The sequence below is a fragment of the Eptesicus fuscus genome, chromosome 13 (genome assembly GCF_027574615.1).
Source record: "Eptesicus fuscus isolate TK198812 chromosome 13, DD_ASM_mEF_20220401, whole genome shotgun sequence".
Classification (NCBI taxonomy): Eukaryota; Metazoa; Chordata; class Mammalia; order Chiroptera; family Vespertilionidae; genus Eptesicus; species Eptesicus fuscus.
This window is the reverse complement of record NC_072485.1, coordinates 50,595,601-50,621,958: the sequence shown is the minus strand read 5'-3', so window position 1 is coordinate 50,621,958 and position 26,358 is coordinate 50,595,601. Positions and strand designations below refer to the sequence as shown.

The 26,358-nt window shown below is 40.3% G+C and overlaps 1 protein-coding gene and 2 pseudogenes across 3 annotated transcripts in view; 2 read left to right on the top strand and 1 right to left on the bottom strand.

Moving 5' to 3' along the window:
• Positions 1–4,016: 4,016 nt before the first annotated feature.
• LOC129151313 (parathyroid hormone-like) lies at positions 4,017–10,132 on the top strand (annotated as a pseudogene).
• On the bottom strand, positions 8,386–8,661 carry LOC103294608 (non-histone chromosomal protein HMG-17-like; annotated as a pseudogene).
• A 10,708-nt stretch (positions 10,133–20,840) lies between the features above and the next one.
• The window catches only part of BTBD10 (BTB domain containing 10), a 69,224-nt gene continuing 63,706 nt past the window's right edge, over positions 20,841–26,358 (top strand). The window contains exon 1 of one of the 3 annotated variants that reach the window (XM_054725298.1): positions 20,841–20,926. The gene's annotated coding sequence lies outside the window, so the exon portion shown is untranslated. The remainder of the gene's footprint in view (positions 20,927–26,358) is intronic. The other 2 variants (XM_028159822.2, XM_054725300.1) reach the window with 2 other exon arrangements.

Below are 26,358 nucleotides of genomic sequence, written 5' to 3'. Positions count from 1 at the left end.
GTAAATGGGATTGCTTTTTTAGTCTCTCTTTCTGTAAGTTCATTATTGGTGTATAGAAATGCCATAGATTTCTTGGCGTTAATTTTGTATCCCGCTACATTGCCGAATTCATTTATTAAGTCTATTAGTTTTTTTATGGAATCTTTTGGTTTTTTTATGTACAATATCATGTCATCTGCAAATAAGGACAGCTTTACCTCTTCTTTTCCAATTTGGATGCCTCTTATTTCTTCTTCTTGCCTAATTGCGATAGCTAATACTTCCAGTATTATGTCAAACAGGAGTGGTGAGAGTGGGCATCCCTGTCTTGTTCCTGTTCTTAGGGGAAATGGTTTTAGTTTTTGCCCATTGAGTATGATGTTTGCTGTGGGTTTATCATATATAGCTTTTATTATGTTGAGTATGAGCCTTCTATTCCCACCTTGTTGAGAGTTTTTATCATGAAAGTGTGTTGGATTTTGTCAAATGCTTTTTCTGCATCTATTGATATGACTACGTGATTTTTATCTCTCAATTTGTTTATGTGATGTATCACGTTTATTGATTTGCGGATATTGTACCATCCTTGCATTCCTGGGATAAATCCTACATGGTCATGGTGTATGATCTTTCTGATGTGCTGCTGGAGCCGATTTGCTAGAATTTTTTTGAGGATTTTTGCATCTATGTTCATGAGGGATATTGGCCTGTAATTCTCTTTCATTGTGTTGTCTTTATCTGGTTTTGGCATTAGGGTGATGCTGGCTTCATATAAGGAGCCTGGAAGTGTTCCTTCCTCTTGAATTTTTTGGAATAGTCTGAGGAGGATAGGTTTTAGTTCTTCTTTGAAAGTTTGGTAAAACTCTCCTGTGAAGCCATCTGGCCCCGGGCTTTTGTTTGCCGGAAGCTTTTTGATGACTGCTTCTATTTCTTCCATAGTTACTGGCCTGTTGAGCTGTTTAGATTCTTCCTGATTGAGTTTTGGAAGGTTGTATTTGTCTAGGACTATGTCCATTTCCTCCAGGTTGTCCAGTTTGTTGGAATAGAGTTGTTCGTAGTATTTTGTAACAATCCTTTGTATTTCGTCGGCGTCTGTTGTTATTTCACCTCTTTCATTTCTGATTTTGTTTATTTGGGTCCTCTCTCTTTGCTTCTTGGTGAGCCTGGCTAGAAGTTCATCAATCTTGTTTATCCTTTCAAAGAACCAGCTCTTGGTTTTGTTGATCTTTTGTATTGTTTCTTTGGTCTCTATGTCGTTTATCTCCGCTCTGATCTTTATTATTTCTTTCCTTCTGCTTACACTGGGCTTTTCTTGTTGCGCTCTCTCTAACTCTTTGAGTTGTTGGGTTAGGTAATTTATTACCATTGTTTCTTGTTTTTTGCAGTAGGCTTGTAGAGCTATGAACTTCCCTCTCAGGACTGCTTTCGCTGTGTCCCATAAATTTTGGATTGTTGTGTTTTCATTGTCATTTGTTGCCATGATGTTTTGTATTTCTTCCTTGATGTCTTTGGTAACCCAGTCATGGTTTAATAGCATGCTGTTTAGTCTCCATGTGTTTGATTTCTTTGGGTTGTTTTTATTGTAGTTGATTTCCAGTTTTATGCCACTGTGATCTGAGAAGATACTTGATATGATTTCTATCTTCTTGAATTTGGAGAGACTTTGCCTATGTCCTAACATATGGTCTATCTTTGAAAATGACCCATATGCACTTGAGAAGAATGTATATTCTGTGGCTTTGGGGTGAAATGTTCTGAAGATGTCGATTAATTCCATCTGGCCTAGTGAGTCATTTAGGATTGATGTTTCTTTGTTGATTTTTTGTTTAGAGGATTTGTCCAATGGTGATAGTGGGGTATTGAAGTCTCCTACTATGATTGTATTGCTGTCAATCTCTCCTTTGATATCTTCCAGGAGTTTTTTAATGTATCTTGGTGCTCCTGTATTGGGTGCATATATGTTTACCAGAGTTATTTCTTCTTGTTGGATTTCTCCCTTTAGTATTATGAAGTGGCCTGCATTATCTCTAGTTATGTCCTTCACTTTGAGATCTAATTTGTCAGATATAAGTATTGCTACCCCAGCTTTTTTTTCATTTCCATTCGCCTGGAAAACCTTTTTCCATCCCTTTACTCTCAGTCTGTATGCATCCTTTTTTTTGAGGTGGGTTTCCTGTAGACAGCAGATATATGGGTTTTGTTTTCTTATCCAATCTGTTACCCTGTGTCTTTTGATTGGGGCATTCAATCCATTTACATTTAAAGTTATTATTGATAGGCACTTATTTGTCACCATTTTTATTCTGTACCCCTGTGTTCCTTCTTTGCTTCCTATTTCTTTCTTTCTTTCTTTCTTTCTTTCTTTCTTTCTTTCTTTCTTCCTTTCTTTCTTTCTTTCTTTTTACAGCAGACCCTTTAGCATTTCTTTCATTGCTGGTTTGGTGGTGATAAACTCCCTTAGCCCTTTTTTGTCTGTGAAACTCCTGATTTCACCTTCAATTTTGATTGATAGTCTTGCTGGGTACAGTATTCTTGGATTTAGACCCTTCCTTTGCATGACTTTGTATATTTCATTCCATTCCCTTCTGGCCTGATGAGTTTCTGTTGAGAAATCAGTTGCTAGTCTGATGGGGGTTCCTTTGTATGTAACTTTCTGTCTCTCTCTGGCCGCTTTTAAGATTCTTACTTTGTCGTTGGTGTTTGCCAACTTAATTATAATGTGCCTTGGCGTTGGTCTTTTGGGGTTCATTTTGCTTGGAACTCTGTGAGCTTCTTGGATTTGTGTGGGTTTTTTCTTCCCTATATCCGGGAAGTTTTCTGTTATTATTTCTTCAAACAGGTTTTCTATTCCTTGCTCCGTTTCCTTTCCTTCTGGTACCCCTATTATCCTGATGTTGTTTTGTTTTGTGTTGTCCCGAAGTTCCCTTATGCTCTCCTCATGCTTTCTAATTTTTGTTTCTAGAAGCAGTTGTAATTGGGTATTTTTTTCCATCTTGTCTTCTAGCTTACTTATGCAGTCCTCTGCTTCTTCTAGTCTACTCTTGATGCTTTCTATTGAGTTCTTTACAGCAGCGATGTCATTTTTTCATTTCTTCTTGGTTCTTCTTCATTTCCCCTTGGTTCTTACTCAAATTGTTGAATTTGTCTTCCATCCTTTTCAGCCACCCTATGACTATTTCTCTGAATTCTTTCTCTGATAGGTTGTTTGCCTCTAATTCGTTTACTTCCTTTTCTGGTGATGCCTGCTTCTCTTTCCTATGGGGGCTATTTCTTTGTCTCCCCATGGTCTCTCTTCTCCGGATGTCTGGTTATATAGCTCTCTCTCTCTGGCGTTGATTTAAAGGTACAAAATACAACACAACCAGGCACAACACACAAGGCACTGAACAGAATTGTATTCACGATATTAATAACCTCCCATAAAGGTAACCACCAGAGAAAGACAAATTAGGGAATAGGAGTGGAAGAGGGAGAGTAAAAAGAAAGAACAAAAAAAAAAAAGAGTGTGAATCTGAACTTGGGAAAAGAGCAGAAAGAAAAAAAAAAAGTAAGAGAGACAAGAATGATACTAAGAGAAAAGGGGAACAAACTATATAGATGGGGAGTAAACTCCAATAGAACAACCACTAATCCCAGCAAATTCCAGCAACACGAGCCTGGAGATTAATACAAACTGCAACACCAACTAATATCAAGTGAGGCAAGGGAAAACAAAAGTAAAAAACAAACAAAAACAAAGCAAACAAAAGAACCAAACAAACAAACAAAAAGAATAATCAAAACACTCATAAAAAAACATAAAAATTCAATCTAATCAACATTCAAGCAAACAACAACAAAAGGCCAGTGAGAAAAATAAATTTTTAAAGGTAGCGTAGAGAGAGGTATGTATGGATTTGGAGCAGGGGATTGGAAATTAGATATATAAGTAGGGTGAAATTTTAGCAGAGTGTAAACTGAAAAAGTAGGGAAAATCTATAGCCAGAAAGGGTTAAGATAAACAGGAGACCAAAAGGGGAAAGGTTAGGGGGAGAGTGATGGATGGTAAGGGAAAGATGCAAATAGAATGTAGGACACTAATCCCAAAATACAAGAAGGGAAAATCAAATGACATTTTAAAAAAAAAAAAAGTAAAATAATAGTAATAATAATGCTGATTGAAAATAAAATGTAATAATTAAAAAGGTGAAAATTGAGTGAGGAAGAAGCAAAAAAAATAGTTTCTTAAGTAAAATATGCAAAAAATGAAAATAAAAAAATTAGAATAAAAAAATTTAAAAAATTTGAAAAAAGAATTAAAAATTAAAAAATAGGAAGACTAAAATGTGCAGTAGCGGCTGTCATTCACTTCCTCTATTATTCTGTTTTGTATGCCTGTTTCCCAGTCTGGGTGGTATTTCAGTTCAGCTTCGTTCCACTGCTTCTCAGTGTTGTAAGCCAATCCTGCTTTTTAAGCCGGCTGTGTCTTAATTTCTCGTATTTATTTTTGATTACACCAGAGGCAATTAGCGTTTCAGCCCCTGGGTGGCAGGGTTTCTGAATTGACTTCCGGGCCTCTCTAGCTTTTTTTTTTTTTTTCCCCCTCTATGGCACTCACTACCGGTTTGTGGAGGTGTGCACCTCAGAGCTTGTGGAGGTGTGTGCCTCAGAGCTGCCTCTCCGATGGTCACACCGAGCTCTGCTCCCCAGGTTCCAGGAAAAACAACTTCCCCCTGCAGTCTTTCAGGGTATTCCGCAACTGGGTTTACCTATGTATTGGGCTTAGTAATCAGAGTCGGAAAGAGCCCAAGTGTGCGGACAGTGGGTCTGTGCGCCAGACTAAGGAACCTGCACTCTTTGAAAATTCTTAGTCTGATCCTCCTCGTCAGATTAAAATGAGTTACTTTTAAGAGGTCACTTCTGTTAGCAGCTCAGAGGACCCCCTTCCACATTCACGGTTCACGGCAGCTCCAACTGCCGCCGATTTTTCTAGGCACAGATCTCCCGATTCCTGCCGGACCTACAGCTCACGTGCTTCCCTCCCACCGAGGGGATTAGAAACCACTCCTTATTTCAGGCGAAATCTGACCTTTCCGTGGTGCAGTGAAGAGTTCCTTTGAATCTGAATATTTGCACCGATAGGGGACCGGTGTTCTGGTGCTCGCAGATGTTCAGTGTTTGCAGTTGTCGCGGAAAGTCAGGTTTCCAATAAAATCCTCCTTTCCTTGCAAGATGGCGAGGCGCCTGGTGAGCCCCCAGCTCCGGGAGGGGACCCAGCCCCTGTGGGTGCTGCACGGTCAGGGGAACCCTGGCCAGCACTCCCCCGCCTTCTCCTGGAGTTTAGCTGTCCCTTGGCTTGCCAATATACACTCCCTCTGCGAACCTCTTCTGCTCCTACTCTCCGCCCCAGGACCAGACTCCAAACACGACTTTATTCCGTCGCCATTTTTTTCTCCTCCTCCATTAGGTTTTAGAGCAGGTCTTCAATCATCAGGTGGGGAACACAAGAATCCAGACCTGAAAAAGCAGCTGCAAAGGGCGAGGCAAATGAAAGTCAAGAAGACTGGAGTTCAAAGAGGGCTGTGTTTCTACGGGGAAACTGAGGTTGTGAGAATAAAAATGCTCTGGAGTCATAAAAACTTTTGTTGTAATCCATTTTCTTTACTTTCCAAACCTCAGTGTCCTCATGTGAAAATGGGGCTAATGACTGTATTTATTGAAAGGATCGCTATGAAAACTCAGTGGAATAATATATGTAAAGTCTACATATATTTAGTGCTTATCAATGTCTACATATAGTTAGTGCTTATCAAATGTTTTTATTGCAAATTAAAATACATGAATAAAATGTATGTTATATAAAGGTTTAAATTATTTCACTTTTGAAGCCCTTAAAATTCACCATATACTAAGACCATTTTTTCAAAATATTCTTATCACATTTAAGAAAAGCACTATATCCATTTTTTAAAAGATGACCAGGACTGATGTGGATTAGGTGAAAATGGCTTGTAAAGTAAGAATAACATAATATGATTCATTATAACCCTCATAATAACTGTATCAATAATATGGTTTTAAACATATACTTATTTTCAGTTTTTATTTTCCATGATGATGTTTTACTTAAAATGATGACTTCACCATAAATCATTGAAATCAGTCTTTTATAATACAAATTCATTAACCCAGTAAGAATTGCAATTTAATATATGTTAGAAATCTTTGCATCATTCTCTTTCCCAGCCCCACGCTGTGTTCCTATTAATATCTAATGATCTAAATCTTAAGAGGAATGAGCACCGCCCAATGGGGGTATCTGTTGTTCTGGTCCTATAGTTGTGATCCAAAGAATTGGGAGTGATGTTATCTGTAACAATAAAAAAGCCGCTCTTGGTGACAGGAAGACCTGTATATATAAAAGTCACACTTAAGCATCTACAATCCAATTCATCAGCTTTCTCAAGTTTACTCAACTTTAAGAGAGCACCAGCTGCTAATATACCTGAACGATATTGCCCTAAGACATTGTGTGGTGAGTAACCTTTAGTTTCTCTTTTAAATCCCATATAAAATATTTTTTTTTGTAATCTAGGTATTATTTGATGTGTATAATTTTCTACAAATAGTATGCTGTTTGTACAAGTTACAATGTGGAAGGAGGGTTTAAGTTATGCTTAATATAAAATGCCACAACACAAAATAAATTTATGCTACTAAAATACTCTGAAATCATTTATTTTTGTGATGAAAGTCTTTAGAGAGACCTTGCTTTTTCTAAATGTATCTGAAATTACACACAAAACATTATAATTTGGCATTATATGCTTTAATGGTATCTTACTGAAATTTTGAAATAAAACAGACTAACGAGGAATAAACCATTCTGATTTAAATAACCATTATAAATTTATTAAATTGAGCTAATAGTTCATTTTTCCTGCAGAATATCCTTATCAAACAGTTTGTTTTATGACTCACTGAGAACTCAAGTTTATACTAGAGCTGGAGAAAAAGTTTTACTGCTGAGTATTTATTCCTTTCAATAAAGCTTTTTTCTAATTTTCTATTCTGAAAACTGTGCATGAATTGTAAGGGTATTGTACACCTGATTTTTCAGCTTTTTCACAACATTCTTGTAAGTAGTTTGTCTCTATTAGAAATAGGAAACAAAGCAGAGATGTCTGAAGTCACTAGGTGAATGTGATAGAGCTAAGATTAGACACCACAGCTCCCATCTTCTAGCTCAGTGGTCAGCAAACTCATTAGTCAACAGAGCCAAATATCAACAGTACAACGATTGAAATTTCTTTTGAGAGCCAAATTTTTTAAACTTAAACTTCTAACGCCAATTCTTCAAAATAGACTCATCCAGGCCGTGGTATTTTGTGGAAGAGCCACACTCAAGGGGCCAAAGAGACACATGTGGCTCGCGAGCCATAGTTTGCCGACCAAGGTTCTAGCTACAGTGCCTTTTAAAATAACATGAACCAAAATTGAAGTGTATGTATTTGTTGCTCCATCAATAGCTTTATATTGCACAGGGAGCTTTATATCGCACAGTGAAAATAAATATAGTAGATCATATTTCTTATACTTCTTTTTTCCCAAACTGTATTCAGCTTTATTAAAGATACTTTTCATAAACAATCATGGTATTTCGGGCAGACTATGGGTAGACAATCGTTAACAGTATACAACAACTTTGAAACTCCCTTCTTCAATGAACTACCAAAATCAGAAAGCCACCATAGAACCCAGTGAATTCTTCATCTGATGCTCTGAATAGGGAGAGTTTAGAGTGAGGGTTGACATTTCACATTGAGCATGTTGTTTAACAACTTTTCACAAGCCGACCCCGAATTTCAGGAAATGAAATGAAAATGGCAGAGAATATCAATCTATAGATCCACAATCAATAAAGGAGCTGCTGCTCTTTTGAGGGAGGCCATCTCAGTGGTGACACTGGAAAGTTCAGTTGTCCAACATACTGGAAATCAGTTTTTTGGGGTCATGTCCCAATAGGTCTATGGCCTTGAGAGAGCCAAAGTCTATGCTTAATGTGGAGAGGGAGAAAAGAACATAAAAACAAATTTTAGTTTCCCACACGATTAAGTGTTTATGCCAAGATGGCTAATGTGTGTCAACATCAAAAGATCTCTCCTCCCAGGAACCAAGAGAAAGTTTCTCAAAACTAGAAGGGAAAGGTATTTCTCCCCACCTCCCATGTCAGTCCAGCTTTGGAGACATTCTGTTAGTACTGTATGTCCTTCCCCGCTCCACCCCAAATAACAATGAAGTGTTCTGTGTGCTAACAACTAAGCTTAAAAAAAAGTAAAACAAAATTCTGCATTTCTATAAAACTTGATAAAAATAGTATTTCTAACTGTACAGTCACCAGAAATACACAGTTATCAAAAATGCGCACACTTCACTTGGCATGTCCAGCACCTTCAGCTTTCTGTGCCTGGTCTGTTTTGGCATCTCCATTTTCTGCAGGGTTATTCCCATCTTTGCCAGCATCAGCTTTCCCTTTTCCCTTTTGGTACCTTCTGTCCCTTCTTTGCAGGGGCCTTCTTAGGCTTGGGCTCTGGCTTTGGAGGAGCAGGTTTAGCTGATAACCTGGCAGATCTTCTCTGTGGTTTGTCCTTCACCTTGGCTTTATCTCCTTTAGCATCCTCTTCAGCCTTTCTCTTGGGCATGATGGCGATGGTGGCAGGAAGTCTGACCAGAACTCAGGGGAAGCAGCAGAGCGTGGGTTTTACTTGGTCCGGGGTCCATGTCACCTCCTCACACTGCTCTGTTTCTTATACCACTTCTAAATGATGCCACCACTTCAAAAATAAATAAATAAAGCCATTTTCCTATAAAATGTGAGTGCATAGTAGTGACTCTATGTGTATGTTAAAACAGAGAACATTAAGCATTAAGAAAAAGCACTTCTATAATAATAGGCTTTGCAATTACTGAAGTGCAGATTAAGATAAGACTTTATTTTGAGATGAAAAGCTTCATGAATAAAAGAGGAAAGTACTAAAAATTATACTCAGACAAGATAGTTTTCAAAGAAGCTGAAGAAAAAAAAGAAAGGATTTTATATGTGGCCAAAGCTCTAAATTCTTATAATTAATTAGATGATTTTTAAAGACTTTGACACATTTTTAAATGGTAGAAGTGTGCATTAATTTAGTAAAAATATCTCTAAATAGAGTCTATTAATTTGGTGTTGGTTATTATTGCAGTGCCTGAAATGACATTGACTTACGAAAAAGAAATTTGCTAAGAAAATAAACAGTGTCAATAATTTACCTAAGTAAGGGAATTAGCCATTTTCCAAGCAAATTATAAGCACTTAGTCATAAGCAACATAAAATGTAGGAGGAAAATCTGAAAAGTAAGCATTTTCATTCCTCAGGTGGCTTAAAATTCATGTATTAATACTTGCACAGGAACTCTCAAAAAAATACCTAAAAAGTAAAACTAACTTACCTGGAATGTAAAACTAATCTGTCTAATTTCTAAGTCAAATTATGTGTATATATAATACATACTAATGTATCTGTAAAATAAAGAGGCTGATTCCAAAAGTCCTCCATGAAAACCAATGCAATTAGTTGCTGTACCACTCTGTGTACAGTTGTGTAGTTAGAAATGTAAACTGCTAAGTTTAATTATATAGTTTGGAATAGTAAAAATAATTTTTTAATACCTGCCTTTAGTTTTTTAGTGAAGATTATATCTGCAAAAGACATGGTTAAAGTAATGCTCGTCATGTTTGCAATTTGTTTTTTTGCAAAGTCAGATGGGAAACCCATTAAGTAAGTACCGTTCCTTGTTCTGCATGGCGAGGACATGGGGATTGGAATTTTAGGGCTGGCTTTATGATGGGAAGAGGAGAGCTAATGTAGTGGCTGCTCTGTTTATGTTCCCTACAGGAGTAGATCTGTGGGTGAAATACAGCTTTTGCATGATCTGCGTCAATATCTGAACACGAAGGAAAGGAAAGAGTGGCTACAGAAGTTGCTGCAGGAAGTTCACTTCGGAGCTTCTGTAGTTCCCAATGATAATGTCTGACAGGTCCTGAAGAAAGGAAGACAATGTCCTGGTTGAGAGCTATCAAAATAGCCTTGCAGAAGCAGACAAAGCTGATGTGGACGTATTAACTAAGGCTTAATCCTAGTGAAAACACTGCTCCAGACAGCACAGGGCAACAAAATTCCACCCTCTGTTATGATTACCAAGTATCAATATTTCTATATTACCAAACTTTACATGTAATCCATTGCTAGCTATGATAGTTATAATTTAATTGATTATTTTGATTTTATTTCTATTCAAGACTCTTTTAATCATTCTATTTCTGTTTCAGCCAGGCTGTTTATTCTTTTTAAAGTATGTTATTGCATAATTTATTAGAGAATAAAATTGCCCTCTTTAACCTCGCTCTCATCTTTAATGCAAAATAAAAAGTTAATGATTATGATTCTAAAAAAGTGACGTTAAGTATTTTTCACTTGTTATAAGAATACTTGAGACCTGGTGCACGAAATTTGTGCACTGGTAGGGGTTGCCCTCAGTCCGGTCCCAATATGGGACCCCTTGGGGGGTGTCCAACTGATGGCAGTTGGATATCCCTCTCACAATTCGGGACTGTTGGATCCTAACCACTCGCCTGCCTGCCTGCCTGATTGCCCCTAACTGCTTCTGCCTGCCAGTCTGATCACCCCCTAACCACTCCCCTGCTGGCATGATTGACAGCTAACCACTCCCCTGCTGGCATGATTGACACCTAGCTGTTCCCCTGCCAGCCCAATCACCCCCAACTGCCCTCCCCTACAGGCCTGGTCACACTCAACTGCCCTCCCCTACAAACCTGGTCCCCCCCAACTGCCCTCCCCTGCAGGCCCGGTCACCCCTAACTGCCGTCCCCTGCCGGCCATCTTGTGACAATGTGGGGCGGCCAACTTGTGACATGAGTGCATGAGGGTCAATTTGAATATTACCTTTTTATTATATGGGATCTTTTTGGTTATAAGTAATACCAACATGTTTAAATGGATCATGACTAGGAAGAACAACATAAAATGGTTTTATTGAAAAATAATGGACATACATCACTATATAAGTAAAAGGTGGACAACATGATGATTTGATTTACATATATTGTGAGATGATTATATGTAGAACATCATCCTTTTAGTAATATTATCAAAGTACCAGGTCCCCAAATCTTACTAGCTAGATACTATTGTCCTCTTCATTTCAGGAAATACTCAGAAAGGGAGAAAGTGACCTGAAACTTGAATGCAAAAGCATTTGCCTATACACAAACCTACTGATCATATTTCTAGTCTGAACCCCAAATTTCATGGAATTGAGTTTTGTATATTTTAGAATATAATTTCATTTATTTGTCATTTGACACGTATCTATTTAGGGTCCATTACTTGCTGTGTACTATATTAGGCACTGGACATACACTGGTAAGCAAAATAGACACAGTTCTTGTCTTCACGGGGCCAATAATTTAGTATGGAAGACAGACATTAATTCATTATTAACTTTGATAAGTGCTATAAAAGAAAAGCACAAGATACTTTAGGAGTGTAAAATATGCAGCCCTGATCTACTTAGGTCAATACTGTCCAATACATCTGTCTGTGATGATGGTAATGTTCTGTATTCTGTGCTGTCCAATACCATGGCCATATATCCATTTAAAATGTGGCTGGTGCCCAGATGGTCTCACGCAGCCACAATACCCACTAGTTTTTACAGCCAGAAGTTATGGGGACTTCTCTCCCTGGTACTGAAACTCTCTTTTGGGAGGCCTGATGTGGGGCTATGATCCCTCACTCCATAGGGATGAGCTTCACAAACAAGATATCCCTCCAGATTTTTATCCACCACACGTGTGTTTGGTGTCTCCGCCCCTCCTACCAGTCTCAATGTGGCTTCTTCTTTAATTCCCTAGTTGTAGGACTTCAGTCAGCTAGATTTCAGGTAGTTCTGAATGACGGTTGTTCTGTAATTTTAATTTAGTTGTAATTTTGATGTGTTTATGAGAGGATTGGCATACCCCATTTACCTATGCCGCCATCTTGACTAGAAGCCCTTTATTTTTATTGTTATATATACAAAATAATGTATAAAACATAAATGCATATTTTCAAGAAAAAATATAAAATGAACACCATTACTCACTACTCAGATTACAGGCGTCCTCAAACTATGGCCCGCGGGTCACATGCAGGTGTTCTTGCCATTTTGTTTTTTTACTTCAAAATAAGATATGTGCAGTGTGCATAGGAATTTGTTCATAGTTTTTTTTTTTAACCATAGTCCGGCCCTCCAACGGTCAGTGAACTGGCCCCCTGTTTAAAAAGTTTGAGGACCCCTGAAATAGAATATTGCCAGTATCTTAGAAAATCCTTGTTAGCCCTTCCTCAATCACATCCCTCTTCCTCCTAGCTTCCTTTTTATATTTATCACTAGCTGTACCCAGCCACGCGTTGCTGTGGCTCAGTCTGGTTAAATGGAAAAGAAGAGAGAAAGCGCACGTTTCTAATATGTTTAATTTCTCAATGCTTGTGGGTATACAATATTTTTTGTTGTTCCATTGTCTGTGCAGATATAGAGATTGTCTGGTTTGCCGACTCTAGAACACGCAACATATAATTGTCCTTGTGAGAAGCACTCCGTGTCTAGATCTAAACCGCACAATTCTAAAGATTGGCCCTGAGCTTTGTTGATGGTGATTGCAAACGCCAATCGAATTGGGAATTGCAATCTCTTAAATTGAAGTGGCATATCCGTTTGAATCATAGGAATGTGAGGAATGAGGACATCTTCACCTTTGAAAGGTCCTGTCAAGATTGTTTCTTCTACGATGTTGCTCATTAATTATTTTACTGTAAGCCGCGTGCCGTTGCAAAGCTTTGGCTGGTTGATACTTTGCAACATGATAATTGGCATGCCGATTTTCAATTGCAGTACATGCAGTGGCATCCCTGGCAGATCGAGTGAATTCAAAAATTCTGTTGGATAATTAACCGCTTCATCTGCTTCCACAACAGTCTCAACGGATTTGTATGTGACTGCCTCGCTTTGAATGTTAGACTAAAGAATATTGTTAAGTTCGTAGACATCTTTGTTCTTGGCCGCAAGAATAGCTCGTTCACTCAGCCAATCGTGATTCTTATAATTGGTTTGAATATTGGGAAATAACTTTTTCAACCAATTCTTCTTTTGACATCACTAAATTGCAGAAGTTATGAGGCAATGAAATTCGTCCTGAGTTCAGATCAATCGGCACCTTTCCGTTCCCAATTTCCAGCAATTGAGGTGAGAATATCTTAGCTGATCGATTGTTTTGCAGCTGGAGGTGCATATTTGTAGTTAATTTTAACGTCTTTACATGTCGCCACAAAGTAGAGTATTTCAGGCAAGCATTTATTTCGTCCACTGGTGTCGATCGAGGAATTACAGGTAATGTTTGCCTGAAATCTCCTGCAAGCAATATTAATGCGTTCCCAAATTGTCTGATGTTTCCACGCAAATCTTGTAATGATCGATCAAGAGCCTCGAGCAATTTTTTGTGCGCCATTGTGCATTCATCCCAAACAATAAGTTTGCATTTCTGCAATACTTTTGCCATGCCGGATGCTTTGGAGATGTTGCACTTGGGAGTTTCAATGAATTGCATGTTCAATGGCAATTTCAAAGCGTAATGAGCAGTTCTTCCACCTGGTAGCAATGTCGCAGCTATTCCCAGACGACGCAAGAGCTAAAGCTATGTCATTTAGGGATCGAATTGCTGCCAGAATCAATTTAATTAGGAACGTTTTACCAGTTCCTCCTGGCGCATCTAAGAAGAAGATTTCTCCAAACCCGTTATTGACAGTTTGCATTATTTGATCATAAATGCCTTTTTGCTCAAGTGTTAGCTTGGGAATATTTGATTGCACGTACAACAAAAGAGCACCCGTGTTGTAATTTTGTTCACGATTCAATTCTACATCCAACGAAGCAGCAGCAGATCCATTCGGTGATGGCATTCCCAATTGATTGAGAACTTGGTTCGCGATTTCTAAGCACAAATCTTCAATCATTATCAACATTGAAATGGAATCGTAAAATTGGAAATTTGGAAATCGTAAATGGATCATAAATCAGAAACATTGAAATGGAATTGTAAAATATTTAGTATAGCGTGTGTTGCTTTTACGTCCAACAGATGACGCTGTTTTTCAAATAAGCATGTTTTTACCTGTCACAGGTGTGACATCTATATAATAGTAGGTATAAGGTATATAAAAACACGCGCGTAGCCCTGACCGGTTTAGCTCAGTGGATAGAACATCGGCCTGCGGACTGAAAGGTCCCAGGTTCGATTCCGTTCAAGGGCACATACCTTGGTTGTGGGCACATCCCCAGTGGGGGGTGTGCAGGAGGCAGCTGATCGATGTTTCTCTCTCATCGATGTTTCTAACTCTCTATCCCTCTCTCTTCCTCTCTGTAAAAAATCAATAAAATGTATTTAAATAAAAATAAAAATAAATAAATAATAAAATCAATTTAAAAAAAATAAAAATAAAAACACGCGCGTATTCGAATACAACGTTGTGTCAAAATTTCAAAGCAATCGGTGAAGAACTTTCGGAGATTTAAGATTTTGAACAAACGAACATTCACATGTTTATATAGATAGCGTGTGTTGCTTTTACGTCCAACAGATGGCGCTGTTTTTTTAAAAAGCATGTTTTTTACCTTTCACAGGTGTGACATCTATATAATAGTAGGTATAAGGTATATAAAAACACGCACGTATTCGAATGCAACGTTGTGTCAAAATTTCAAAGCAATCGGTGAAGAATTTTCAGAGATTTAAGATTTTGAACAAACAAACATTTACATTTTTATTTATATAGATTATTCTCTTTTTCTTTCCTTTTCTTTTTTATTTCCTTCTTTTTCCCTTTCTTTTTTAAATCCTCACCCAAGGATATGTTTAGAGAGAGAAAGAGAGAGAGAGAGGGGAGAGAGAGAGAGAGAGAGAGAGAGAGAGAGAGAGAAATAGGAAAGAGAAACATTTATCAGTTGCCTCCCCTACACACCCAGCTAAGGTTTTCTTGCTTCTCTTGATTCTCTTTATAGAATGTCAAGATCCCTTGATTAGATGAATAGTCTAAAATAATTTTTTTTTTTTGTTAATACTCACCTAAGGATATTTTTTCCATTTTTTTTCCCCTGAGAGAGTAGAAGAGAGGGAGGGAGGGAGAGAGAGAAACATTGATGTAAGAGAGACACATCAACTGGTTGCCTCCTGCATGTACCCCAATTGGGGGCAGGGAGCAAACCCTGAAACCCAGGTATGTGCCCCTGACCAGGAATTGAGTCCGAGATCTTTCCGTGTGGAGGCCAATGCTTAACCACTGAACCACACTGGCCAGGGCTCTAATATAATTTTTTAAAATGTATGTTTTTGTATAACATGGACTCTATCTTTCTAGCTCATGATATCTATTTTCTCACCATCCACTATAGCTAATCCCTGCTTCATATTTTTAGGTTTTTGTTAGTGTTTAACATAAAGGTACTCATTTCTGAATTAGTTAGGGTGAACAAATTGCTGTGACAAATGTATAGCCACCTAAATTAAATAGAAGTTGATTTCTTGTTCACATAACAGTACTGGAATGTTATATTACTGGGCTGGTTAAGGGGTGGCTAGGGACTCAGTTTCTATCATCATAACCCCAGGGTTGTCTCCATTCCAGTTAGTTGGAATTAAAAATGTAGAAATGTCATGGGGGAAGTTTTTACCAGCTAGGCCTGGGAAAGGTGATACCATCTCTTAATATTTCATTGATTATAATACAGTCATACTTTATATTGTAATATTGGAATGGCCTGGGGTAGCTGGAAAATGTAGTCTCTGGTTGGGTAGATATTTCCCTGTGACAACTCTATACTGTTTTCCATACATGGTGTACCAATTTACATTCCCACCAACAGTTTACAAAGGATCCCATTTCTTCATATTTGCTACTCATTGTCTTTTTGATATTAGGTATTTTAACAGGTGTGAGGTGATATCTCATTGTTGTTGTTTTTTAAAAAACTTTATTATTTTTTTGTTAATCTTCACCTGATGATATATTTTTCCACTGATTTTTAGAGAGAGTGGAAGTGGGGTGGAGAGAGAGAGAGAGAAACATGGATGTGAGAGAGACACATCGATTGGTTGCCTCTCTCACCTCAATCAGTGGTAAGGCTTGAACCTGCAGCCCAGGTACATGCCCTTGACAGGGAATCAAACTGGAGAATCTTGGGTGCACAGGCTGATGCTCTAACCACTGAGTCACACAGGCAAGGGCTCATTGTTGTTTTGATTTGTATTTTCCTAGTGATTACTCACTTGAGCACCTTTTCATATATCTGTAGGCCATACATACTAATACATGTCTTCTTTTGAGAAATGTCTACTTAAATACTTTGCCAATTTATAAATAGGGTGGGTTGTTTTTTTGTTTTGCTATTGAGATGGGAATTCAGGCATTTAAAAAAGTAAAACAGCTCTAGCCCCTTTGGCTCAGTGGGTAGAGTGTCACCCTGCTGACTGAAAGGTCCCAGGTTCAATTCTGGTCAAGGGCACTTGCCCAGGTTGTGGGCTCCATACCCAGTGGGGGGCATGCAGGAGACAGCCATTCAATGATTCTCTCATCACTGATGTTTCTCTCTTTCTCTCTCTCTCCCTCTCTCCCTCTCTCTCTCTCATTTCCTCTCTAAAATCAATAAAAATATATTAAAAAAATAAAAATAAAAGTAAAACAGAATGAGTATAAAATATTGGACCCAAAGAGTTAACTGTGATATGCAATCCAGTAGCATATCTCTTTGAGGTATCCTATCTAATAATCTATTAAAAGAGTAATATACAAATTGACCATCACTCCAAGATACAAGATGGCTGCCCCCATGTGGTCAAAGATGGCTGCCCCCATGTGGACACAAGATGGCCTGCAGGGGAGAGCAGTTGTGGGCAGTTAGTGGTGACCAGGCAAGCAGAGGAGGGCAGTTGGGGGTGACCAGGCCAGCAAGAGAGGGCAGTTGTGGGGGGGACCCAGGCCTGCAGGGGAGAGTGGTTGGGGGGGACCAGGCCTGCAGGGGAGGACAGTTGGGGGGGGCCAGACTTGCAGGGGAGGGCAGTTAGAGGCAATCAGGCCAGCCTGGGAGCAGTTAGGCGTTGATCAGGCTGGCAGGGGAGTGGTTAGGGGGTGATCAGGCTGGCAGGCAGAAGCGGTTAGGGGCAATCAGGCAGAGGCAGGTGAGCGGTTTGGAGCCAGCAGTCCTGGATACTGAGATCGGGCCTAAACGGGCAGTTGTACATCCCTCAAGGGGTCCCAGATTGGAGAGGGTGCAGGCTGGGCTGAGGGACAAATCCCCCCTCTCTCCGACGTGCCCGAATTTCATGCACCGGACCTCTAGTAATTTACATAAAATTCACATATTGTATGCAATGATATTTAGCATTTATAAAGCTGTGCAACTATCACTTATCTAATCTTTACCATCAATTCAAAAGTTTTCTTGAGTCTATTTGCAGTTAATCCTTGCCTCTACTCCTAGCCCCAGACAACCATGGATCAGCTTTCTGTCTATAAATTTGCCTTCTTTGGTCAGTTCATCTAACAGCATTATACAACATGTGTGAATCATATCTATTCTTTAAGGCCCCAGATCAAACATCTTTCCTTTCATTTCTCTTTCCTGCACCTTCTTCATCTCTTCAGTTAAGAGTAATTTTTTCTATCTGTGACCTCCCATGGCACATTATCTCTATCTCCCTATAACACAAATAGTTTTCCTTTTATTTGTTACTTCATTACATAGCTCATTTATGCCAGTAGAACCTGTATCTAATCTAATAATAGACAAATATGCAAATTGACCGCACCTTCGCTACACCTAAGCCACGCCCACCAGCCAAGCCACGTCCACCAACCAATCAGGATGAGTATGCAAATTACCCCAACAAAGATGGCGGCTAATTTGCATATCAAGACAGCGTCGAAAGGGGGGGAGGGGAGGAGAAGGGAGGAGCGAAGTCAGGGCAGGGGGCGAACGGAAAAGCAGGCGGGCTGGAGGAGAAGGTGAGGCGGGGGACAAGGGAGGAACGGAGGCGGGGCCGGGGGCGAACGGAAAAGCAGGCGGGCTGGAGGAGAAGGCGGGGCAGGTGACAAGGGAGGAGCGGAGGCGGGGCCGGGGGCGAACGGAAATGCGGGCGGGCTGGAGGAGAAGGTGAGGCGGGGGACAAGGGAGGAACGGAGGCGGGGTAGAGTGCAGCAGGAAATCCTATTGCAGGATTTTTCCTGCAACGGGAAAGCTAGTATTAATATGTTTGTATCTCCCCTAGTGTTCTTACCCAGGGTCTTCTTAGCCAATATTTGCTGAAGAGTCCTTTTTGTGTGAATATTATTTTCATGTTCCTGCCATTAGGTGGCAGTGCTCAAATCTTATAGTACAAAGAAATCCCAAATTTTAATGCAAAGAGGATTCTGGGTCTGTGATTTATTTTTAATTTGTTGAGTAAGTATTCAACCAGAAGTCTATCTTATCCTCTGCTGTGAAACAATCTTGAATTAGCATGTTATGAGGTGCAATGATATAGACAACCAAAGAAGCTTGTTTGCTCATTGCTTCTACATGAAACATTTTGTTTCTGTTAAATTGGAAATTCCATATTGACCTCTTTGGTACATGCATTGATACTGTGGAAGGAAGACTTTCATTAAGGGTCTTTCATTTGGTTAGCATTTACAAATTATTGTGCAGAATAGTTTGTGATGGTGTGAATCAATGGCATTACCTACTGGATATATAGGTGCTACCCATGCTTCCAAATTAATATCAGTATTTGAAAGGTTAACTTTCCTTTTAAAGCAGACAACACTGGAACTTTATTTTTAGGTTCTCACACACACACTCTCTCTTTAAGGAATAACAATCAAATGAACTACTAGTATAAGTCCCTCACAGCAAGATAAAATAATTTGACTGGATTCTGTCATAGACAAAGTCTCTGTATTTCATCTGAAATTTCTGGCTGATATAATTTTTCCAGAGTTTTCTGAAAAAATCCTAAAACTTGGATTAGCACTTGTGAATTATGCTAAGCGGAGCACCTGATTGGCCCACAGCAGGGTTAGAACTACTTCTTGTTTGTTTTCTTCTTAGGTGTTGGGTTTATTTGTAGGAAGAGTATGGTGAACCAAATGAAACTATAGTATACATAAATATAGGTAGTATTATGAAAAGAATGTGTCTAAAGGGAGATTGGTGGAAACCATATAGAGGAATACCAGAGACTTTTTTTTTTTAAGAAAATGAGGTTTTCTATTTTGATATAAGGAAATATTTCCTGTTTGACAGACCTCACTAACCCTAATTTGCACTATAGAATTACCTCCCTTGATCTTATCTTACAGAAGAAAATTTTGATCATTAATCAAGATTGCTGACGTTGTTGCCTGAGGATTTTAAAAAATTTCTCCATGAGATTACCTGTATTACAACATTCCTGCTTAGATTGCTCTTCTTAGAAATCTTCAAAGATTACTGACAATTTCCAATTTAGCAGGATGTTGGCAATAACAACAACTTGCTATAGTGGGACAATAACCTGCTTCCCTTAGATAGGACTCTGACATTCAGGTGTCCTTGGATGAGGAAGAGAATGTTTACTATCCTATATTGTTCAAGTTCAACTGTTCATCTCAGTCTAAACGTTGCTTTGGAAAACACTTTGGTTATCACACACGAGGGAGTCTGGGAGATTCAAAGTTGTTGGTTTTAAATAAAGTTCTGTTTTCAAACCAAATAAACCAGAGGCTCTCTTCCGCTTTGCTACCTCAGCTTGCAAAGCCCCGCCCACTCTTCTAAAAACTGGGTATCTCTTACTCATCCTTCAAGATTCAGCTCAAATGTCACTCCCGGGTGGAGACTTCCTCAACGTGGCAGGTAGAGCCGGTTACTCCCTCTGTTCCCACAGCTCACAGGGAGCAACTCAGCAGATGGGATTATCACATGTGTGGGATTATCTGTTTTCCGGCGGATTATCTGTTTTCGGGTGTGAACTTCGAGGGAGGAGACCGTGTCTTTTTACTTTTTCCCGTTTGTACAGTCCAACGTTTGGCACATGGGAGGTCAAGTTGAACGACTGAAACTATTCCTTGGCGACTTTCTGCCCACAGGGAGCAATACCTCATCCCAGTTACCCGACCGGCGGCGGATTGCAGGAGTTTCCGCGGGCACACCGGTTCCCGCCAACCCAGCGTTTAAAAACAAACAGCTGTGCACGTTCGGGACTAGAAGGTGGCCCTCACGGCGACCGCCTTCCGTCGAACCCCGGTCGGTGAATATCCCCCAGCTGAGTTGGTAAAGGCGCTTTCGGAGTTTGCTCAGTTGAGGGAAGCGCTTTCCCTGAACAAACTCAGGATCCCAGAGGTATTTCTCTACCTCTGGGCTGCTAACGAGGCCCGCTTTTCTCTAACGGGGATTGGAAGTCGAAGGAAAAGCCGTGGGCTTCACTGTAAGCGGGGGAAGGTGGGTAGAACGCGGATCGCAGCCACGCCTTCCACTCTGCAGCACCAGCCCCCAGACTGAACGCCCACCGGCGCTGCGGCTGCCTCAACTGTCGGAGCCCTCGGCGCCCCGCCCACTTCGGGGCCGTGAGCCACCATTCTCGCGAGAACGCAGCTCAGTCTCGCCTCTTTGAACTGCGGGTTCTCGCGAGAAGAGGATTCGGAGCCGGCCAGCAACCTGCCGGGCGGCTCTAGTGGCCGCGGCCGCCCGAGTGGCCGTCCCCACCGACACCTCCGGAGGAGTCCAGTGGAGGAGGAAGCGGAGGTGTTACTGGCCCTGGCTTTTGCCTAGGCCCTTCGTGGACGTTCACGGAGGACTACAGGTTCGGGGGTGACTGGGCGCCGCTGGGGAACTCGGTGGGGGCGGTGCCGGAGGCTGGGCTTGGCGGGGGCGCCGGAGGAAGGGGGAGGAGGGCGAATCTGGGCTTGAGAGCTGGGCTGCTGTGGCCGTGGTCTGGGGCGGCTCCGACCCTGCCAGGGGACCGAGGGTGGGGTTCTGGGCTCCGGTCGCTGGCACCCAATTTTGAGAGGCCGGGTTGGGCCTTGGGTCCGGCGGTGCTGTTTTGGGGTTGGAAGCCCGGAGGCCTTTCCCCAGGCGTGAAGGCGGTACCCTCATCCCTCCTTCCCAGGACTGAGGAACCCCGTGCCCCGCCCCTTTTCTGTGGTCCCTGGGCTAACGCCGCGACACCCGGAGGAGGGCGCATCACAATAGGGGATAAGGTGGCAGGTGGTCTCCCTTTGGGCGAAGAGGAGGAGTGAGACCCTAATAATGTGTTGCGTGGTTTTAGGTTGTGGTTGCATCACGTGTGGTAAAGCTTTTTTTCTCCCAAAACTTGCACAGAAAAACTTCTGTTTTCCTTATTCAGATTCAAGTTTCCTAGCACCCTTTATCTACTGGAATGGGGTGCGGGGAGGTGAGACATCACTTCGTAATTTGTAATGTGGGGGCAATGTGACCATCCCTGGTCCTACAGATTTCTTACTTCCCCCTGCTCCTCAGTATTTTGAGTCCATGATGAAAAGACACAAATCCAGACATGCTGAAGATAGAGCCTCACCTGTTTGTCACTTTGTGTACTTAGCATGCAAAAATTATTTAAATTTTGTATCTTGAAGCGTCTTTATGTTTTTTATTTAAATTTACCAACAATGAAGCAGCATGGTACGTTGGTTTTATTTGGACAATTGGGTACCTCCTCCCCCTCTCTAACTACACAAATTTGGTCAACGCTTTTTAGAGAGGAGGTTAGGGATCCATTTTGAATGAAAGAGACTGTAAAAGTTGAACTAAGGGATATATAAGGAATGAAACCGTAAGGGCCAACAAATATTTTTCTGTTTTGGATAGCCCACCCAGGACTGAAGTCCAAGCATTGAAAATGAGGACCGCAAGTTGTCATTTCAATAAAAGCAGAAAGCTGCAGAAAATACTTGTGAAAGGTTTTGATGGTGGATTAAGGCTGTTAAAAAAAAAGTGTGAGACTTATTTTTGAAGGTCTAAATATGTTTCATAAGTGTTTCTAACATTTCTCAGTTTGTGACCTAACTGCACTGTTATACATAAAGAGAAAGTGGGAAGGGTGGGCCTGAAGCTTTGAGCTGGTAAGAGGAACCATGGAGTGATGTGGTGTTCAATCAGGAAAAGCTTTGAGTGTCTTAGAAATACTTTTGAGTTCTTCCACCTTTTTTTCCTCCCTCCCCAAAAAGCTTTCAGGTGGGCTTTTTACTTTCTGTGTTCCACTCTTCCAGCAGTCTGAATTTTCCTTTCTCACCCTTCTAAGCCTTATGAAATTTTAAAATAACTATGAAGTTGCAATCTGCTATGTGGCTTTTTACATTTAGGTGACTTGTTGAAGTGTGGAAAATATTATGCACCCTTTCAAAGAAATTGTTTATGAATAGCAAAGTCACATGCCTTTAGGTACTAGGCAGATGAAAATGAAAATGAGTGAGAGAGTTTATGCCTCATCTAAGAGGGACATCCAGTTCTCAGGCCCACTTGATTAGTGCCCTACATGAATATGGGGCCAGAGAACACAGGAAATCTAGATTTTTGCTTGAAGCCTCTTGATTTAAAAAAATACCATGAATTAAAACACCTGAAAATAGCTTAATGTGGCCCAACCAAACCCAAACCTGTCAGTAGTTGTATCCTGTTCTCCATTTTAGGACCTCTGATATAGGTGAGAATTAATACAGTTCACAACCAAAAAAAAAAAAAAAAAAGATTTAAAGCAAGTATGCCAATTTGGAATTCAAACCTAGGAGGGCTTGAGAAAAATGTCACGTCTAATAGAAAACAGAGCCCTTGTCAGGTGGCTGGGTTGGTTGGAGCTTGTCCTGTGCACTGAAAGGATTGTGGGTTCTATTCCCTGTTACGGACATGTGCAGGAGGCAACCGATTGATGTTTCTCTCTCTCCCTCCCTCTCTAGAATCAGTGAAAGTATGTCCTCTGGTGAGGATTCAAACAAAACAGTAAAACAGTTTAACAGCAGAGTTTAATAACCTTTGAATAAAGTAGGGCAAATTGAACTGGTCCTTATTAACATTGATTTTATTTTATTGATTTTAGAGGGGAAGGGAGATCCAGGAGAGAGAGAGAGAAACATCACTGATGAGAGAGAATAATTGATTGGCTGCCTCCTGCACGCCCCACACTGGTGTCAAGCCTGCAAATGCCCTGACCTGGAATTAAACTGTGACCTCCTGGTTCATAGGTCAAGCTCAACCTCTGAGCCATGCCAGCTGGACCTTATTAACATTTTAACTGGAAATAACCAAAAGAAAAAACAAAAACCTTTCAGTATTTATGGTTTAGTAACTCAGGGTTCTGAGCAGAGGTAATTTAAAGGAATATTGTAAGGAAATTGATTTATTGAGAAGCCCTTTATTGTACTTGCAATTAATATGTAAAATTAAATCCAGGAGACCCTCTTCTACTCAGCTATGGTTTTGAATGTTTAATGTATGCTATACCATCCACATTTTCCCACTAATTGACTGTTACTGGAAGCAATTTTGATTCCTTGGAAATTCTTTCACGACTCGTTGGGTGGGGAGCGGGGAAGGGTCACAGGATGGAAAGAAAAGGGATGGGGAGAGAGTGTGATGTGAAACAGGCACTCATGTGTGTCTCTTAATTGCCCATTAAAAGATTGATTTGAATTAAACTATTTTTTCTTGTACTTTGGTAAATTAAACACAGTGCCTTATATATAGTAGAATTTAATGATATTTGTGGAATTGAACCCTGTTGGGTTAAGCCACATTTACTTATTAGTATGAAGTACGTTAATTAATTCATACTTAGTCGGACTGTGAGAATGGAAATATAGAGATCAAACCTAAGAAAGAAGTGGACTGTAGGATACAGAAGGCAAGGTCAGTGTCTTCTATTGGGGTAAGGGTGAGAAAGGAGGCGAGGTGAGGGAAAGATTTTTGAAAAGGAAGATAAAACGGTTAAATACCTTTCTGTCTACATTGCAGTTTTACAAAGAGCTCTACTTTTTACGGCTAGATTGATAATAACTAATGCAAAGGCTATACAAAGAACATTAGATTTTAGTCAAGCCAGGACTACTTTGGGGAGTTTGCAACCTTGATTTTCTTTTTTAGTCTAGTCTTTACAGGTCAAGCTAATCTAATATTTTCATCCAATCCCTGCCTCTCTGGTATAGGAAGTGAAACAGGAGTAGATTATGTTTGAATTTGTTGTATATTTATTGAGGTTATATTTGTTTAGGGGGAGCCATCATTTTCCTCTGCTTGTTTCTACCATGACTTGTAAACTAGGAAGTTCTTTCTGATAAGTATCTTTTCCCCTTCTTTATACCCCCCCCCCCCCTCAGATGGCTTCCTAAGGGAGAATTAAATGAGGTTAGGAGGAATTGAGTATGCTTTTTTGCACAGTGCCTTTTGGCTCTATTTTGGAGCTCCCAATTCTTAGGATATGCATTTCTTTATTCCTCTAAATGGTAGATTTATTTGAGCAGACTGGACCCTGTGAGGAAGAAGCAAATGCTTCTAAGTTTAATTTACAATTGAAATTAATAATGATCACTGGTTTCAGCCATATTTTTATCTTCATCTGACTCCTTTATTACGTTGTTTCTTGGTTGGTTATGAACCCATCATAATGAAAGAAAAGGTTGTTATAGATGTTCATTAATAGAGGAAGAACTTAAATTTTTTAAATCTTCTTGAATAGATTGTTTATGAGGGTTCAAGCTAATGGCTTGCTGTGGTTTAGTTTAGCATCCTTGAAACTGTGACCTACCTTTCTAAGTAGGTGGTAATGTAGAATTCAGAGATAGAAGGTAAGCAATTGGCATTCAAAGAGATGCTCTCTAGGAGAGGATTAAGAGGTTGGTAAATGTTAGTTGCAGGCTGTGGGAATACAATGAGATGAGTACAGTAGTTCCCCCTCATCTAGGGGGATACATTCCAAGACCCCAGTGGATGCCTGAAAGCTCAGGTAGTAACAACCATGCACGCACGCACGCACGCGCAAGTGCGTACCTGGCTACATGTTTTCTGTTCATGTCTTCCACCCATAGAGTTAATGCCTTTTTCATCTTAACTGTGGCCGTCATTTGCAGTATAAGGTGTGACAGCATGAATTTCTTTTTCCTTCACAATTTCATGGATAGAAGATTTCATTTTTACTGCAGATTTCAGCATAAGTATTTTTCTTCTTATTGAGAATGTTCACTTTTTTCACTTAAAAAGTACTTTATGGCTTCTCTTTGGCATATCTGAATTGCCAGCATCACTATTCTTGCAGTTTGGGGCCAATATTAAGTAAAATAAAGGTTGTTTGTACACAAACACCAAGATATAGTCACTCTAATAATCGAGAAGGGTATTATACTAGCTGATTAATGGGCAGGTAGTATATACATTGTGGCTGTGCAGGACAGAGGGATGATTCACATCCCAAGGATGATGAGAGGTTTCATCACACTACTTAAAACTTATGAATTTCTGGAATTTTCCATTTAATATTTTGGACTGGGTAGTTATTGAAGCCATGGAAGGTGAAACTGCAGATAAGGGGAGGGAGGGGGAATATTGTACTTGAAAAGAGGAAAGATTTTATGTCAAATATGTGATCTTAAGTCACAGCAGATTTCTGAAGATTGTAATATGCTGAAAGCTATCTTTGCCTTTAAAAGCATCTTTTAAAAATAAATTTAACTTTATTGTTGAAAGTATTATAGATGTTTCCTTTGTTTTTTCCCATTGACCCCTACCCCCACTCCACCGTGCACCCACCTCTCGAAGGCATTCACCACTCTATTGTTTGTGTCCATTGGCTCTGCATATCCTTCTATATAATAAACACCTAATATGCAAATCGACCGAACTGTGGAACGACCGGTCACTGTGATGCACACTGACCACCAGGGGCAAACGCTCAATGCAGGAGCTGTCCCTTGGTGGTCAGTATGCTCCCACAGGGAGCACTGCTCCCCCAGAAGCCAGGCTCACGGCTGGTGAGCACAGCTGCAGTGGTGGGAGCCTCTCCTCTCTCCCAGGCAGCGCTAAGGAGCAGAGAGCTGAGTGGTGAGCAGTGAGTGGGCGGGCAGTAAGGAGCGAGGGCTCTTGGACTGCGAGAGGGCTAAGCCTGCAGTCAGACATCCCTGGAGGGGTGCCGGGCTGAGGGAACAGGTCCCTCCCCCCCCCCACCCAGTGCACAGATTTTCATGCACCAGGCCTCTCATGTGCATATAAGTTCCCCGGTTAATCACTCCC